The sequence below is a fragment of the Myxine glutinosa genome, chromosome 6 (genome assembly GCF_964187855.1).
Source record: "Myxine glutinosa chromosome 6, kmMyxGlut1.1, whole genome shotgun sequence".
Lineage (NCBI taxonomy): Eukaryota > Metazoa > Chordata > Myxini > Myxiniformes > Myxinidae > Myxine > Myxine glutinosa.
This window is the reverse complement of record NC_136266.1, coordinates 81,553,438-81,571,698: the sequence shown is the minus strand read 5'-3', so window position 1 is coordinate 81,571,698 and position 18,261 is coordinate 81,553,438.

Genomic DNA, 18,261 nt, shown 5'->3' with positions numbered 1-18,261 from the left:
ATGAAGCACACTGCAGTACCTTTCAATACACGTGGCCCTTCTTTGTATGCAAAGGCAAGGCTTGTGGAAGAGCTCGAACACTGAATGAATGAGGACGCAATATAACTACTAAAGGAACAGTAGAGAGAGAGGGGGAAAACACCAACTTTCGGCCCTACCAACTTTAGGGTTTTTGAAACGAGCTGTGCATGTAAGAACCCCTCAAACATTGCACAGCTGAAAGAATTCTGCATGGAGTGGGCAAAAATTTCTCCAAGTCGATGTCAGAGACTGGTAGACAGTTATAAGAAACGCCTACTTGAGGTTGTTTTTGCCAAAGGGGGCAATACCACCTATTAGAGCCAAGGGTGTACTTACTTTTTCCACATGCGAAATTTGCATTTATGTTTATTTAAATTATACAATGGACGACAAAATGTAAATGTTTCATGATATTTGTTATATTATATCACCTTAATCTCTCAATATTGTTGAAATGAAGATCAAATAGCTGTACGTTGAAATATGTTGAAAAAGTCAAAACTTTACATGGGGTAAACTTACTTTTTCACGTGACTGTATATATATATATATAATGGCTGCTCGTACAGCATGTTTATCCAATGAATTTTGAATTGCAACATTACCAACTGAAATAAGCCTCAGTGGGGTAGCCCTAAAAAAGAGCAAACACTTGGTTCTGCTCCTGCTAAGCTGGCTTTTCAGTAGAACGGCATGCAGATTACAGCCGGAAATGAAACGGATGTTCTTAGTCTCCTATCCTCTGAACCCTGATCTCGCTTCATGGTATTTGGGAACTTGGTGAGGAGGAAAGGCAAGCCACGCAAAACAAAGGCGAGGCCCATGAGCCTCATCAAAGTGGGATTTGCTGTTCCTGTTGCAAGTGCTGTAATCAACATACATTATTCTTCATTGTGGGGGATTGGAAAGAAGAAAGAAAATACAAAAGAGAACGAGGGAAAGGTCAATACATCTGCACACTTGCCTACTCTGCCCATCAATTCTCTCTGCTTTAGCTTCATCTATTCCTTTTTGAACGTCTAACGCTGCCATCCTTTCTCGTAAATTATTCTGTAAATAGCGAAGTAAACAAGAAAGATGTCGTGCTTAGCAGATACCTGTGAAAAACGAACAAGGAATGGTTTGCCAAGGGAACAGTAATTTAGAAATTTCTAAAATTTCACCGAATCAGGTGTTTTACAATATTGAATGTTATGCATAACAAATTTGGCTGGTAAATCTTATAACTGTGGGCCAATGTTGTTGTTGTTTCGTATGCAGCCAGTGGCTGCTGGTTGCATCATTTTTTCTGGAAGCGCATTTGTGCTGCTGATGCACCCCCCTGGTGTAAATCCAACGATTGACCGGGATTCAAACCCAGGATTCTAGGATCCCAAGCCGGCACCCTAACCGCTAAGCCAACACCAGCCGATGGACTAATAGGTGTTTTACATGTTTTGGTTGACCTTGACCTTTAAATAGTTTTGACCAAATTTTACAGACATACACGACACATACATACATACATCATACATCAAATCAAGCTATGCAAGTTTCAATTTGACATCCTTAAAAATTATTGAGGTAGGTATGGCAATAAAATCACAAAAAGCCGATCATTTGACTATAATGTGGTGAAATTGTTGTCATGTCAAAACGGCTGAATCGACGTGTTCCGATTTTTGGTGAACCAATATGCAAATTATTTTCAAATCTCAAGTCAATATGATGGAAATTGACAACTTTATATGATCTTGACTTTTGACTTTTTGATCTCAAACAATGTACTTCAGTGACCCAGTATGCAAACCCTATAAAATTAACAATTTTTTGTGAACTTTACCTTTTGTACTCAAAATAATGGGCTTCTAGTTTTGATTAGTCAACCAATTCAGTGACACAATATGGAAAACGTATTCAAATTTCAAGTCAATCGGATGAAAATGAACAGTTTGTGACCTTGACCTTTGGACTTAAAAAATAATTGGCTTCTAGTTTTTGATTGGTGAACCAAATCAATGACCAATTATGTTCAAACTAGCAGGGTACCGACCCTCCATACTGGTGGAGTTTGCGCATTACTTGCTGAAAAAAGTATCGATAGTCTGTTTAAGTATCGATAGTCTGAATTTTGCAAGAAGACTAGATGTTTGTGTGGTATGTTTCAAGGCGTATAATGGGCCAAAAGGTTTAAGGTGTGTAGAGGCCTATAAGGATCGGAGGGGTCTATAAGTGATCTAAATGGTATATCCCAAAAGTAGTTAAGGTCTAAGGGGGTTTTAAGGGTCTAAATGGGTCCAAAGGGTCTAAAGGGTCAAGTGGTCTAAAGTTTCTGTCAAGGTCTTACAGACCTAAAGGGTGGTAAAGGTCTGGAAGGTATAAAGGTGTCTAAAGTGTATGTTCCTATAGTGGTTAGGGCCAAAAGTTGGTGTTTTCCCCCTCTCTCTCTACTGTTCCTTTAGTAGTTATATTGCGTCCTCATTCATTCAGTGTTCGAGCTCTTCCACAAGCCTTGCCTTTGCATAAAAAGAAAGGCCACGTGGATTGAAAGGTACTGCAGTGTGCTTCATTTATGAAGGAACAGGGCCCAGAATAATATTCAAAATAAAGTAAGAAAGAATACAGCCTCTCCTGCCAAGAATGTACAGGGCTAACTGGGAGAGGAAATTAGCCAGCTTCCTGGGAAGTCTCTTGTGCTAGTTATAACGCTAATCCTGACACAAAAAAAGAGAGCAGCTCGCATTAATTATTCAAAACAAGAGGTAGAATCAAGTGGTGTAAAAGGTATGATGCAAAACACAGTGAGGAAATATGAACATTCAGGAAAGGCATTGGTGTCGGTGGAGCCTAAGCCTGCTGTAAAAGCACTGCCGAAGAAGGAAATACAGCATCATCTGATGGATGATAATGGGGTAAGGGTTTTGATATATACATCTATATATATATATATATATATATATATATATATATATATAGTACATTCAGAAAGTATTCAGACCCCTTCACTTTTTTCACATTTTGTTATGTTGCAGCCTCATGCTGAAATCGTTTAAATTCATTTTTTCCCTCATCAATCTACACTCAATACCCCATAATGACAAAGAGAAAACAGGATTTTAGAAAGTTTGCAAGTTAAAAAAAACAAAAAACTGAAATACAGTCACGAGAAAAAGTAAGTTTACCCCATGTAAATTTTTAACTTTTTCAACATATTTCAACGTACAGCTATTTGATCTTCATTTCAACAATATTGATAGATAAAGGTGATATAATATAACAAACATCATGAAACATTTACATTTTGTAGTCCATTGTATAATTTAAATAAACATAAATGCAAATTTCGCAGGTGGAAAAAGTAAGTACACCCTTGGCTCCAATAGGTGGTATTGCCCCCTTTGGCAAAAACAACCTCAAGTGGGCGTTTCTTATAACTGTCTGCCAGTCTCTGACATCGACTGGGAGAAATTTTTGCCCACTCCTCCATGCAGAATTCTTTCAGCTGTGCGATTTTGAGGGGTTTCTTGCATGCACAGCTCGTTTCAAATCCCCCCACAACATCTCGATGGGATTTAGATCCGGGCTTTGACTCTGGCCATTCCAGAACCCTCCATTTCTTTCTTTTCAGCCATTCCTTGGTGGATTTACTGGTATGTTTAGGGTCATTGTCATGTTGCAAGGTCCACCTTCGGTTGAGCTTCAACTTTCCGACAGATGGCCTCACATTATCCTCAAGCACCCTCTCGTACAATGAAGAATTCATAGTGGATTCTATGATGATCAGCTGCCCAGGCCCTGATGCATCAAAGCTGCCCCAAACCATAATATTTCCACCACCATGCTTTACAGTTGGTATCAGGTTCTTGTGGTCAAATGCTGTCTTTGGTTTTCCCCAAACATGTCTTCTGGTACTGTGGCTAAATAGCTCTACCTTTGACTCATCTGTCCAGAGCACATTGTTCCAGAAGTGCTGGTCTTTGCCTAGGTGTTCATTGGCAAACTTTAATCTTGCCCTGATGTTCTTTCTGGACAGCAAAGGTCTCCTCCTGGCACACCTCCCATGTAGATCAAATTTGTGCAGCCTCTTTCTAATCGTAGACTCCTGCACTTTGACATCAACAGTGGCAAGAGCTACCTGTAGGTCCTGTGATTACATTCTGGGGTTCTGAGAGACTTCTTTCAGCATCTTGCGGTCTGCTCGCGGGCTGAACTTGCTGGGGGGGGGGGGGGGGGCTTGGCCTGAACAAGTTGGCAGTTGCTTGGAATCTTCTCCACTTCTAGATGATCTTCCGGACAGTCGAATGATTGTTTTCAAATTGTTTGGAGATCTTTTCAAATCCCTTCCCAGACTCGTAGGCATCTATAACCTTCTTTCTGAAGGCCGAAGAGAGCTCTTTTGATCTAGGCATGGTGACGCCGCACACTTCGGAGAATCCTCTTCCGTATACATACTGTTCCAACAAAGAGCAAACCAAACTAAATGTGTGAGGTTTAAATAAGACAGGTTCCTCTCTAACGATGTTCTAATCATTTATGTTTATTTCAATTATACAATGGACTACAAAATGTAAATGTTTCATGATATTTGTTATACTAGGGCATGCCCGTACTATATCTATATCTAAAATTATATCCCCCCCCTCTATTTACATGAAATGGTTTGGTCCAAAGCGAACGGCTTGCGAGTGGTGACAATCCCCCCCCTCTATTTACATGCAATGGTTTGGTCCAAAGCGAACGGCTTCCGGAGTTTGGTAAAGAAATCGCCATCGCGTGCACAAACGCGCAGGAAAGCGAATGAATCGCAAATTCGTTTTTATTAGTTGTAAAACATAGTTTAACGCCAACATAGTTTGCAAACGTGAAATAAATGAATACGCTCTCAAATGTGCCATCCGAGGCAGAGTGTGCCCGCCACGTTCGGCACACGCGATAGTTCGCTGCTCTCTGATTGGTTGAATCGTTTTTTGGACATAGCTCGGTAAGTAATTGTCCGATTAATATGAAACCTTGAAAAGGCACATCCTCGGGTCCCCAGCAATATACCTGGCAAGTTAAAAGTATATCGGACCCGTGGTTGTCGAGAAACAGCGGTCACAGACAAACGTACAAACGTACAGACAGAGATTACTGGAATTATAGATAGATTATATCACCTTTATCTATCAATATTGTTGAAATGAAGATCAAATAGCTGTATGTTGAAATATGTTGAAAAAGTCAAAACTTTACATGGGGTGTACTTACTTTTTGACGTGACTGTATCATTGAAGTATTCAGACCCTGAACTCAGTACTTAGTTGAAGCACCTTTGGCAGCGATTACAGCCTCGTGTCTTCTTGGGTATGACGCGACAAGCTTTGCACACCTGGATTTGGGGATTTTCTGCCATTCTTCTCTGCAGATCATCTCACGCTCTGTCAGGTTGGATGGGGACCGTCGGTGGACAGCCATTTTCAGGTCTCTCCAGAGATGTTCGATTGGGTTCAAGTCAGGGCTCTGGCTGGGCCACTCAAGGAACTTCACAAAGTTGTCCCTAAGCCACTCCTGCGTAGTCTTGGCTGTGTGCTTAGGGTCATTGTCCTATTGGAAGGTGAACCTTCAGCCCAGTCTGAGGTCCTGAGCACTCTGTTTCAGGTTTTCATTAAGGATATCTCTGCACTTTGCTCCGTTCATTGTTCCCTCATCCCTGACCAGTCCCCCAGTCCCTGCTGCTGAAAAACACCCCCCCCCCCCCCCCCCCAGCATGTTGCTGCCACCACCATGCTTCACCGTTGGGATGGTATTGGGCAGGTGATGAGCGGTGCCTGGTTTCCTCCAGACATGACGCTTAGAATTGAGGCCAAACAGTTCAATCTCGGTTTCATCAGACCACAGAATCTTGTTTATCACAGTCTGATAGTCCTTTCGGTGCTTTTTTGCAAACTCCAAGCGGGTTTTCATGTGTCTTTCACTGAGGAGAGCCTTCCGTCTGGCCACTCTGCCATAAAGACCAGATCGGTGGAGTGTTGCAGTGTTTGTCCTTCTGGAAGTTTCTCCCATCTCCACACAGGATCTCTGGAGCTCAGCCAGTGACCATCGGGTTTTTGGTCACCTCTCTTACCAAAGCACTTCTCCCCCGATTGCTCAGTTTGGCCGGGCAGCCAGCTCTTGGAAGAGTCCTGGTTGTTCCAAACTTCTTCCATTTAAAAATTATGGAGGCCACTGTGCTTTGGGAACCTTCAATGCAGCAGAATTTTTTTTGTGGGCTGCCCAAGATCTGTGCCTCGACATGGACAGGTGTGTGCATTTCCAAATCATGTCCAATCAATTGAATTTACCACAGGTGGACTCTAATCAAGGTGTAGAAACATCTCAAAGATGATCAAGAGAAATGGGAGGCACCTGAGCTAAATTTCAAGTGTCATAGCAAAGGGTCTGAATACTTATGTCAATTTGATATTTCAGTTTTTTCTTTTTAATAAATTTGCAAAACTTTCTGAAATCCTGTTTTCTCTTTGCCATTATGGGGTATTGAGTGTAGATTGATGAGGGAAAATATTAATTTAAACGATTTCAGCATAAGGCTGCAACATAACAAAATGTGAAAAAAGTGAAGGGGTCTGAATACTTTCTGAATGCACTGTATACATACTGTTACAGATTCGTCACTTCCGTTGTTGTGGTTTTCATCCACTGTAAACATTTTTGATTCCATGTACTATTATTGTTTTCAAAAGGTTTATTGTGAATGAACTGTTTTCAAAAGGTGAAAAAGTTAGTGTTAAAAGAAACCAGAAACTGGATCGGGAACCGGACGACGACGAAGAAGAGGAAGAGGAAAAAGAAGGCGGAGCGAGTGGAGTCGGACAAGAAGCATAGTTGCTTTGCGGTCTGGAGTGATCATTGGCGAGCAAGAGTCACGAGTGAACTTTGGGTTTCCCAGGAAAGGGATTCCTGCGACAGAGTTGTTATCGCTGACAGATTCACCTGCGTGTCAGGTTTTGCGATTGATTCCGAAGAGAATCCTCGTCGTGCCGTTACGTCTCGAGTACGGGCCGTTGGCCATTTTGACTCGCGCGCTTTGCGCGACGCGCAAGGTTTCTTTGCTTTGCTTCAGCCGTTTTCATCGCATTCAGCCGTTTTCACCGCATTCAGACGTATCTGGTGTGTGTATGTGCAACGTGGCTTTTGAAGGTTAATTTGCGGTTTGCCGACTGTGAGCCGTGAAACGTCCATACCCGAGGGTGTGATTTCCCAGTCGCCTGGAGGGCGCCTTTGGATTTCCCAGTCGCCTGGAGGGTGCCATTGCACAGCTTTGGCAGCAGGACTGCAACTGCCAACCCAACGGGATTCTGGTCTCGATTGGACATCGTTCTGACGATCGCTGGAGCGGATCGACTTGGGCTGGAAGCCGGGAATAGAGACATTGGGAATGTGCTTGTTTCACTCACTTGGAGCACAGTGAGTTAATATATTACGAAACTGATGGTACCATCATTGGGTATATATTGATTGTACTTTTGATTACTATTATTGTTGTACTGTTATTCTTGTGTGATCGTAATACAATATTTGTTTGTTGGTAACAATTGGTGTGGTTTCACCATTGATCTTTGACATACAGAATAACACATTTTTCTGCCGTGGCTCCTCTCGGGGCTCGGAGGTACACCGTGACCAGGGGGTTGGGGAGGAGCTCGTTCGAGAAATTGGGAGCTCGTCCGAGAAATTGGTGGCTCGTCCAAAATTGGCCCAAATTGAAATTGGGGGCTCGTCTTGGCTGACAAAATTCCTAAATCTCGTCCGGGATTAAATTCCCTAACATTCGTCCGAGAGAGAATTCCCTAACATTCCCAAAATTCCCAAATTTGGAATTTTTTAACATTCCCAATTTTTTTCAAAAAATTGGAAAATTTTTGTGTGAAGGTTAACAGGTGTTAACTGATAGTCACCATGGTGTTTGATGCAGAAAGGTTTGCGGCGTCCCCTAATGAGGCACAGTTCCAAGCATTAAAAAGATCGGAACTCTTGATATTGGCCAAACATTTTAACTTGGAGGTCCGAGCTCATATCAAGAAAGCAGAGATGCAGACATTGGTGGTAGAATCTCTGGTGGGCCAAGGAACATGAACAGAGGTAGCCTTGGATTGGTTACCAGAGAAAAAAGAAAATGTGGAGCTCCGGAAAATGGAGATGCAACTGAAGAGCCAGGAAAGGTTAAAAGAGTTGGAATGGAAAGCCGAGGAGAGAAGAGCAGAGGAAAGGAGAGCTGAAAGAGAACTCGAGGAAAGAAGAGTAGAACAGGAACGAGAACTCGAGGAGAGAAAACAGAGGAAAGGAGAACTGAAAGGGAACTCGAAGAAAGAAGAGCAGGGGAAAGAGCAGAAGAAAGGAGAGCCGAAAGGGAGTTAAAGGAACGTGACATGGAGCATCAGAAGGAACTTAAACTCAAGGAGCTGGAATTAATGGGAGAACGGAGAGAAGTAGTATCCATGCCGGCTAGTTCGACAACGTCAGAACACTTGGGATGTTGGTAGGCATGTGAGGCTGGTTCCACCCTTCATAGTGTAGCAGCATAGCAAACCTGTTGTGCATTTTGTGATACAAGCACCAAATTTGGCACAAATGTACATTAATATGTTGCGAACATTTTCAGATATTGGGCCACTTGAAATTCCGTAATTTTTTTTTTCCAAATTTTTTCAAATTTCGTAATTTCAAATTTTTCAGGTGACACCGTCACAATTTCGGTCTTCGAGGCCGGCCGATATAGTGGGGCGGCTTAGCCCAAATATTCAAAAGAATTGTGCATTTTGTGATACAAGCACCAAATTTGGCACAAATGTACATTAATATGTTGCGAACATTGTGTGGTCAGCAATGAAGACGAGAGTCTGAATTACATGTATGCAAAAGACCTTGTGAACCAGTGAAGCAAATACACGGGTAAGCATGAATTAAATCTAGGGCATGATATAATTTCCATGATGTTTACCTCTACACTCAATGGTGGAAGGAGGTAATGTTTTGATCCCAGCTTGTCTGTATGTCTGTTTGTCTGTTAGTCCACAAAATTCCAGACAAAGCTTGTAGTAGTGGTAGTTGTAGTGGTAGTGGTGATAACAGAAATTGTTATATAGAACTGAACTTATATTATTATTATATGCAGAAAATAACTTCATTTCTATATGCCCTGCAGTGGACAGGTTAATTGGTTTATGCACTGAAGGGGTCACCCTGGTGTGCACTGCTGTGTTCTGCCTCACTGAGTTGTTCAGGTATGATGTACTCAGCACAAGCTTCCGGTCGGCCCGGAGGTGGGGGTGCGGGGCCTGTCACGGAACGTCAAAACAAACGGCCTGCCGGGGCCGCCCAAGAGTCGGGCGTGAGGGGCGCGTCCACTAATGGAACGCCTCTCGCTTCCCAGATCGAGGGCCACGTGGTCAGGAGAACCTCGTCCCTTCCGGTCACACTTTGCCTATCGGCCGGCCTCGAAGACCGAAATTGTGACGGTGTCACCCGAAAAATTTGAAATTACGAAATTTGAAAAAAAAAATTACGGAATTTCAAGTGGCCCAATATCTGAAAATGTTCGCAACATATTAATGTACATTTGTGCCAAATTTGGTGCTTGTATCACAAAATGCACAATTCTTTTCAATATTTGGGCTAAGCCGCCCCACTATCAATGAAAAGGAGGTAGCCAAGTTTTTTTTACACTTTGAGAAAGTGGCTCGAATGCTAAAATGGCCTGAGGAGTCCTGGACCATGTTAGTGCAAAGTGTTCTGGTGGGTAAAGCTCAGGATATCTATTCGGCTTTACCGATTGACCAATGTGCAGATTATGAGATAGTGAAGAAAACCATTCTCAAAGCCTATGAATTGGTCCCTGAAGCTTACCGGCAAAAATTCCGGAATGCCAGGAAGAGGGAGAGTGAGACCCATGTAGAGTTTGCCAGAATGAAGAAAACCATGTTTGATCGGTGGTGTGATTCGAAGGGGATTGGGAAAGACTTCAAACTGTTGCGACAATTGATCTTGGTGGAGGAATTCAAACAGTGTGTCCACGCTGACATTAAAGTACATCTGGATGAAAAGAAAGTACCAGAGTTGTATGAGGCAGCAACCGTGGCAGATGACTATGCCTTGACACACAGGATGGGGTTCCACAAACCTAACTTCCCGCCTAGAGTTAGCCAGGGGAGTTATGGTAAATCCGGTGCGGAGAACAAATATTCATGGAGGCGGCCTAGAGATGGCTATGAGGACAAATCTGATACCACGACTTTTAGGGATCAGAGGACTACAGATAGACTTCTCTTCCGGGGGGCTCGAGGCAGACCACGAGTTTTTCCTCCGGGCCTACTTGCGCTTTTTGCAAGAAATCTGGGCATTTGATGTCCCAATGTTACGCCCTGAAAAGGAAAAATCAGGAGCGGAGTCAGACTAGTACAACTCCGAATGCATTGGCCAATGCGAGAAATCGTCCTTGGAGGACAGTGCCTTGTGAAGGTTCCCATGCCAAAGTTATGGCATCACAGAACGACCTTGTTCAAGAGGGTTATAAACCTTTTATTTCAGAGGGGTTTGTGTCACTGGATGGAGACTTGACTAACCAGAGACCTGTTAGGGTATTGAGGGACACAGGAGCACATCAATCTTTGATGCTTGAAGGCATTTTGCCATTGTCAGAGAAGACGGCAACTTGTGTTCGTGTTCTGTTACAGGGGGTTGGTGGCTATGTTAAAGCTCCACTTCATGTCATCCATTTAAAGTCTGATTTGGTGTCAGGACCGGTCACCGTAGGTTTATAAGCCACTCTTCCTGTAGAGGGAATCTCTTTTGTTATCGGGAATGATTTGGCCGGTGGTCGAATTTCTGGTAATCCGGTTTGTTGAAAAGCCTAGTATGGAAAATAACACCGCACGGTTGGAGCGGAAGATTCCGAGTATCTTTCCATCCTGTGCCGCGACTCGTGCTATGGGTAGGACGCGCTCTGAAGAGAAGAAGAAGGTACTGACGTCACGCTTTGCACAGGCACGTCTTGTCAAGTACCCTGAAACTAAGTGTCAGCGCACACGAGTCATGAATGGAGGCAATGTTGGCAAGCTCTTTGTCGGTGGACTGAACTTTGACACAAGAGAAGATGTTCTGGACTCTATCTTTGGCAAATATGGACCACTCTTGGAAGTGTTGCTGATAAAAGACAGGGAGACGCAAAAGTCGAGAGGGTTTGGCTTTGTCGCGTTTGAAAACACAGAGGACGCCAAAGATGCAAAAAAGGATTTGAATGGCAAGGATTTGGATGGTCGGACCATAACAGTAGAGAAGGCAGGCCATGGGCGTCGAGGGGGCTACAGAGGATAAAACGGGGAGGTAGTTTCAGGGGTGGCTATGGCTCCCGGGGTAGGAGTAGTAGTTTTGGTGGCGGCCGCAGTCGTGATTACTACGGAGGCTCCCAGAGTTACGGCAGCTCCCGAAGGGATGATTATCAGGGTAGTGGCCGAGAAGGAGACCGCTATTCACGTGACTACAGCGACAAGCGCTCCAACCGTGAATATTATGAAAGTTAGGAAGAGTTTGAAGCACTGAATGCTGCGGAGTAGCTGAGTCAAGATTTCTACATGGATTAACCTGTGAACTCAACATTCTTAAATGCGTCCACACAGCGAATACTTCCAGGCCTCACCAACTACCATGAAACATGGCTCCCAGCTCAGCCTCCTTCAAATAGTGCTATAGATTTGCTTTGCTTTGGATTTTTGATCACAACCCCTTAACCTTCATTCAAAAAATGAAAAATAAAAACCAGAGGTTGATTAGATGGAGTTTGGCTTTGCAGGAGTTCAACTTGGAAATTGAGCATGTAAAGGGCAGGGACAATGTCGTTGCTGATGCTTTGTCCAGAGTGAACTAACTTTGGAAATTTCTGTAGGTTGTTTGGAAGTTTTGTTGCTTTATTTTGGGAAATATTGATTATCGTTGCTCACGGGAATTAATGATTTGGGTTTGAGTTTTACTTTTGTTTGTTAAAAGAGTTTTTGCTTGCAAAGAAAGTTTTCACTATGTTCAAACTTTCTTTCTTGAGGGGGGGAAGTGTTACGGATTCGTCACTTCCGTTGTTGTGGTTTTTATCCACTGTAAACATTTTTGATTCCATGTACTATTATTGTTTTCAAAAGGTTTATTGTGTATGAACTGTTTTCAAAAGGTGAAAAAGTTAGTGTTAAAAGAAACCGGAAACCGGATCGGGAACCGGACGACGACGAAGAAGAGGAAGAGGAAAAAGAAGGCGGAGCGAGTGGAGTCGGACCAGAAGCATAGTTGCTTTGAGGTCCGGAGCGAACATTGGCGAGCAAGAGTCACGAGTGAACTTTGGGTTTCCCAGGAAAGGGATTCCTGCGACAGAGTTGTTATCGGTGACAGATTCACCTGCGTGTCAGGTTTTGCGATTGATTCCGAAGAGAATCCTCGTCGTGCCGTTACGTCTCGAGTACGGGCCGTCGGCCATTTTGACTCGCACGCTTTGCGCGTCGCGCAAGGTTTATTTGCTTCGCTTCAACCGTTTTCATCGCATTCAGCCGTTTTCACCGCATTCAGCCGTTTTCACCGCATTCAGACGTATCTGGTGTGTGTGTGTGCAACGTGGCTTTTGAAGGTTAATTTGCGGTTTGCTGACTGTGAGCCGTGAAACGTCCATACCCGAGGGTGTGATTTCCCAGTCGCCTGGAGGGCGCCTTTGGATTTCCCAGTCGCCTGGAGGGCGCCTTTGGATTTCCCAGTCGCCTGGAGGGCGCTTTGGCAGCAGGACTGTAACTGCCAACCCAACGGGATTCTGGTCTCGATTGGACATCGTTCTGGCGATCGCTGGAGCGGATCGACTTGGGCTGGAAGCCGGGAATAGAGACATTGGGAATGTTATTGTTTCACTCACTTGGAGCACAGTGAGTTATATATTACGAAACTGATGGTACCATCATAGGGTATATATTGATTGTACTTTTGATTACTATTATTGTTGTACTGTTATTCTTGTGTGATCTTAATACAATATTTGTTTGTTGGTAACAATTGGTGTGGCTTCACCATTGATCTTTGACATACAGAATAACACATTTTTCTGCCGTGACTCCTCTCGGGGCTCGGAGGTACCCGGGCGTAACACGTGACCACGTGACCCTGTGACCAGGGGGTTGGGGAGGAGCACGTAACAATACATATTAAAATTCAATCAAGTCCAGACTCTGGGGTGGCCATCGAACACTTGGAGCACACCAGTTGCATCCTTGCTCTCCAAATACTGTTTTACGATATTGTGTTTTGGATTTTTACGATATTGTGTTTTGGATCATTATGTTGTTGGAAAATGGATTCCGATTGAACGATTTCCAAGAGGAACTGCATGTTGTTGCAATATCTGCTTATACTTCTCTTTTGTTAACGTCCCATTAATTTTAACAAGTTTTCCTTCACTAGCAGCTGAGATACAACCCTCGGCAATGTTTAACAGTGGACTCCAAATGTTCGGTTTACAAACTGGCATCTCTTAGATCCAAAAAGTTCAAACCTCGATTTATCACACCAGAGTAACTGATTCCAGTGTTCAGTCACCCAGCCTTGGTGTTCCCTTGCAAAATTCAGCCTTTTCACCTTATTATGTGGTCTTAGCAGCGGTTTCTTTGCTGCAACTCTGCCATGGAGACCAATGTATGGATGTGCATGATGGAGCACCTCCAGACACAATGACTGAATAATTATTGTAAGTACTGCACAATAAAAGCTGTATGTTAACAAAGTTTAAGAACGAATGTTTTATTGGGTAGGGGTAAAGTGACTTTCAGACTACCCTGTATATAAGCCAAATGTTTGTTGTCATTCAGTGACACTTGGTGAAACAAAACAAATCAAATACTTGTGGTGAATCATCCACTGTCAGGGCTGGGACATAAGAGGCAAAAGAGAACTCAGGTTACCTGTTGAACAAAATCGGACGAAAAATGAGTCTCCATTTCCCAGACTGCAGCAAAAAAATGAATGAATGAAGTCCTTTCACAACCGGACTGTGAGTTTCCAAGATATCGGCAAACTCATGGACTTTCAGACCACCCTGTATATAAGCCAAATGCATGTTGTTGTATTTAAACATTGCATTTTGTGTGACCTACATCATTGATGTCACCTCCATCAATGTTGAGTCTGGGAATTCAATCATTGGCTGGTATAAACTCTTCAATGTTATCTTTTTTTTTTTTCTTGTGTCCCATTTTTAAACTCCTAAATTTTGATACATTGCAATGTTGGTGTTGGAGGAGGTACAATAAGTTTTATTGGGCATTCTTTTTATCCAAAAGCAATATGTTTAGTCTTTGGAGACATCTACAGGATATCAGAGGGCAGTTCATGGTAAACCTGCTCTTTATGTATTTAGGAAAAATCCAGTGAAGTTATTGTAACGTATCCAATTTGTCCAATGTATTCCCTTCCAATGTATTCCCTTCCAATGTCCAATGTGTTCTATGCTCATGAGAGGAATGCAAGCAATAACATTAGCTGTAATATTTATTTCCTTGAGGTACTTTGTAAAACTTTTGATGGATGAGGTAGTGGTGAACAGATGTCTTGAAGCCCTGGAGGGAAGATTTGCATTGAAGAGAGTGGGGCAGTTGATTCCACAGGCAAGAGAAAAGAGGAACAAATGAGTGGAGGTGAGCAAATGAGCCTATATTTTAGGAGTTGAACAAGAAGAGGGTTACTGGCAGACTGTGCGCTCAGCAGAAACCTGGGAAAGACAGAGCCAAGAGAGGGGAGGGAATGCAATACCAAACAGCATGTGGTAGAAAACACAGGTCACCAACCTGTCTGCAATGCAAAAGTAACAGGACTAGACACTCAGCTTCACAGTGAGAGATCCCAATGATTTTGAGGGCCTTTTTATTGGCATCAAGAAGGGCTCGGTATGAGGCGGGGCTGTCAGCCCAAAGGGAAGAGTAATACTCCCATCAAGTTGTGATTTAAGCCTCTGTTGGTTATCAAAAGTTCAGATTGGTCAACGTAAGACCTTGCACGATGGAGGATACCCAGTCGGTGGCTGGCTTGGGAGGCCATCTTGGAAATATGTTCTGCCCAAGAAAGATCATTGATGAAGATGAGGAATGGGACTGGGCCCCGAGACACTGCTTTGCTTTGGTGCACTCCAGCCTTGACAGGGAGAGGATATGAGAGAATCCCATTAAGAATAGCAATATGGTTCTGCTGCGTCATGGTGGTTGTATGTATGCATGTTCATCATCCATTTTTTTCCCCCAAACCATTTGCACCAATCAGCAAATAGTATGTCTTCCCTTCTCTCTGGTAATGAATAACTTTCTAACTTCTCGTGTTCCAACTCTTCCACAATTAGTTCCTCTCACCATGTGAAGGTCCAAATCTATTTGGCTAGAGTTAGATAGCTGAACCAGCACCATAGTGTCTGATAATTCACTCCAGCCGACCGGCAGGGATGTCATCTGCCCTCTTGTGAAAATATTTGTCTTCCATCTCCTGTGCATCCGATAGACTCTTCTTGGGAAAGATTGAACAAAGCCGACTCTCTCTTTCTTACGAACAAGTTTATCGCATTCAGTCTGCATCTATCATATCCATCCTCTTGGCACAAAATCTTAAGAGGCAGTTGCTATTAAAAGCAACTTTCCTTCTCTCTTCATGGAAGGTGAACCCAAATTTAAGCAGCCCTGTCCACATTTAAGTGAGTCAGAAAAAATAAACTAATCTGGTGCATTTTAAAGTGTTCTCAAATAGCCTGATCTCTCATTTTCTCAAACAGCCTGATCTCTCGTTTTCTCAAAACAGCCTGATCTCAGATCATCCATTTGTTTGAATTCCATTCAAATCACTCAATTTTAATTTTGCTGCTGTTTTTCTCTCAAAAGTAGATATAGGTCTTAAACTGCAGACGAGCAATTTGATGCTAAAACCCTAAACCCTAAACAGTGCATTTAGAAAGTATTCACACCCCTTGACTTTTTCACATTTTGTTGTGTTACAGCCAGAATTTAAAATGGATGAATGTGAGATGTTTTGACACTGATCGACACATAATATCCTATAATGTCAAAGTGGAATTACGTTTTTATATTTTTCTTACAAATTAATAAAAAATAAAAAGCTGAAATGTCTTGAATTTAGAAAGAAACACTTTTCTATATAAGATCCCACAGTTGACAATGCATGTCAGAGCAGAAACTCTACCATGAAGTCCAAGGAACTGTCCGTATAACTCTGAGATAGAATTGTGAGAAGGCCTAGATCTGGGGAGGGGTATAAAACAATTTCTAGAGTGATGAAACTTCCCAAGAGTACAGCGAGCTCCATCATTAGGAAATGGAAAAAAAAAAATGGAACAACCCAGACTCTTCCTAGAGCTGGCCGTCCGACCAAACTGAGCAACCAGGCAAGAAGGACCTTGGTCAGAGAGGTGATGTAGAACCCAATGACCACTCTGACAGAACTACAGAGTTCCTTGACTGAGATAGGAGAACCTGGCCAAAGGACAACAGTCTCTGAAGCACTTCACAATCTAGTCGTTATAGTCCAGTGGAATTTCAGAAAAGCATGTTTTGCGGTATGGATGACGTTTTATGGTTGATTCTGGTACTATGGCATGTCCTGAGCAGGAATCAGCCGGGTGCCACTTTGGCACCCTCGGGGAATTTTTTTTACGAGCCAAAAACAAAATGGCCGCCGGGTGACTATGTCGCCGATCATAAATACCCCATAACTTCCTTAATGTTGGTGCTAGAAAGTTAATCTTGGTGTCTACACCTATGTTTTCAGGGTCCGGGAAGCCATTTATACTGTTACAGATACGACTTTGATGGTATGGTGGGCCGAGCGGGATGGCCGCCGTATCCGTACAAGTTACCCCGATTGCACCCGGGGTTGACTAATCGCGCTATGCTGGCTCAATAAGAAAAAGAAGACACCCGGCTGGATTACAATCACACAATACGACACCAAGGGTTCAGTTCTCAAGTATATTCGTACGGAAAAAGGTTAGATTACAGGGGCTAGAGGGAAACATAGGAAGGTGGGCACTTAAACACACCTATATTATCCCCGGACAGACGACAGGTAAACGCGGGACAAGGCTCACTCACACGGGGTTTGATGGCCAGGAAAGCGGGTAGCGATCGCTCCAGGTGCACCTGTGCTCAGGGCAGGATCACGTACGGTGGTGTCCAGAGATGCGTGAAGGTATCACAGCGCTTGTGGGTCGCGACTTTGGTCTCAAGCTGGGGAGGTCGCTCAGCACTCGGGAGGGTGGCGTCTTTTCCTTCCAAGCTCGGGGCGCATCTGACGTCACGTCCGGCGCGGGGCCGCGTATATCCGGCGGGGAGTCACGCCCTCGCTCGTTAGCTCCGCCCCATATGGCATCGGCCCATGGCTTCTCATTGGGTGCGGGGGTTACCGGCTCCGCCCTTGACGAGGGGCCGACAGGGAGCCCCCTTCTGGGTAACCCCGTCAAGCACATGTTCAATGGCGGCCAACCGAGCCGGAGTGAGGACGCAAAGCCGCTGTTGTTGTGGTTGTTGTTGGAGCTTGAGATGATGGGAAGAGATGCGGGGAGGTATGGGAAGGTCCTAAACTCCTACTGGTGCCATATCATCACATTCTGGTGCAACGAAGAGTCATAATTAATGGAAACAAGTCCTTAACTGACATAGATTAAGAATAACTAGCAAGATGTCCTATAATTGTCTACGTGTGGTGCGGGGGACCTGGGCACGACATTTAATGGGGGAATGAAGGGGAAGATCGGCTCTAATGGGTGTTGTTTACAGACAATGGGACTAGGGAATGGGGTAAGGGGAGAGTTGGGGAGTATCGGAGAAGATAGGGGAATATTTACAAGCGGATATGGAGGTCAAATTCCATATTCGCAACATTGCACCCTTCTCTACCCTCGGGGCGTCCCGACCCGATAAATTTTTACCTACTTTAGTGTGGCACGCAATGTAGTTCCCTCTACTATTAACTCTACCCTGAGTGCGACAGTTTTATAGATATTCACAAATGAGTAAATATGTCCCCCTGCGACGTTGCACCCTTCTCCTCTCAGAAACACACCCACAGGATAACCGAATCCGGAAAGAATTCTCAAACTAAACATACAGCCGGTAGGGAGCATTATTTACAAGATTACGCTGATATCTACACTACGATCCAGGACCTGTCTTTGGAGGAACACATGCAGATGTTATGCATAGAGAGAGCGCGCTT